General features: G+C 49.4%; 2 non-coding genes across 2 annotated transcripts; both read right to left on the bottom strand.

Annotated features, from left to right (window-relative positions):
- Positions 1 to 439: 439 nt before the first annotated feature.
- trnat-ugu lies at positions 440 to 513 on the bottom strand. The gene has a single exon. It is a non-coding gene; the product is annotated as a tRNA-Thr (tRNA).
- A 399-nt stretch (positions 514 to 912) lies between these two features.
- On the bottom strand, positions 913 to 986 carry trnan-guu. Its single transcript has one exon. It is a non-coding gene; the product is annotated as a tRNA-Asn (tRNA).
- Positions 987 to 1,187: the final 201 nt, after the last annotated feature.

Genomic DNA, 1,187 nt, shown 5'->3' with positions numbered 1-1,187 from the left:
ATTAGTCCACAGAGAACACAAGGACAGGGTTCATCATCGTATTCACACCACTCAGAAGTCCAGAGTGTTTATGTTGGAAAGCAGTCTTTCTTCCACAGCAGGACTTGAACCCAGAACACCTGTCCCAGAGGATATTCATTCCTTGGTGAAGCTGCTATAACAGGAACCAGTTGGTTTCTGTATACCAAGGCCAGCATTTTCTACCAATTATTGTTGGGTAAAATAGGTCTCACCCGCAATAGCACTTGTTTGTCCTCCATGGTTTAGAGAATGTAGAGCAGCCTCTGGTGAGATGACCGGGACAGAAGTCAGTAACGACCAGTACATCAAAGGACAGATTCTGGAAACACTGAGCTGATGTTTAAGTGAACTTACTAAAATAGGGAGCAATTTCCTGTTTTGAATAGGTAGAGGCTCCCCTGGACACATTAAGCTATAGAGGCACTGCTGGGATTTGAACCCAGGATCTCCTGTTTACAAGACAGGCGCTTTCACCGACTAAGCCACAGCACCCGCGCTACCTGTTTCAGGTGGTCTGGTTTTGGAATCAAGTCTTAGGATTGCCACGTTCTACTCGCTCACTCGCGTTTTTCTTGAAGCTGCGTAGAACGCACATGAGGTTATTCTGGTTTTTGTCCTTGGGAAGTGGCGTATCGTTATAGAAAACTCCACTTAGGCACCGCTGGGATTTGAACCCAGGACCTCTTGTTTACTAGACAGGCACTTTGACCAGCGGAAAAGCGGACACGGTTGAGGCCTCTGGAGCCACGAGAGGAGAAAGGGATGAGCTGGGACTGGCGAGGTCAAGGGACAAAGTGGCACTGGTCCTGTTTGACAAGAGGGCCTTTGCAGTGGACCAACAAGTTCAAAGAGCACAGATAGAGCTTGCACTTCAGACGCCTAAAGACTGGCCGTCCCTGGGTGGGCTCGAACCACCATCCTCTCGGTTAACAGTCGAGCGCGCTAGCCAATTGCGCCACAGAGACACGTTGGGGTGCAGGCGTTCAAAAAATCCCGTGTACTCGTCTTGCAGTCTCGGTTCCATGGAACCAGACAGGAAGTCCATCATCCAGAGTTTCCTCTCCAGACTGATGTTGGTGGATCTTCTGCAAGTTCCTCCCTCAGTCTGATCTTCTTCCTCTCTCTGGTTGTTGTTCTTCATCGGTACTGAAGATGGTCCAGTGGGG

This window comes from Micropterus dolomieu, unplaced genomic scaffold (genome assembly GCF_021292245.1).
Source record: "Micropterus dolomieu isolate WLL.071019.BEF.003 ecotype Adirondacks unplaced genomic scaffold, ASM2129224v1 contig_4726, whole genome shotgun sequence".
NCBI lineage: Eukaryota > Metazoa > Chordata > Actinopteri > Centrarchiformes > Centrarchidae > Micropterus > Micropterus dolomieu.
Note: the sequence above shows the minus strand (reverse complement) of the source record. Positions and strands in the feature narration are given on the sequence as shown.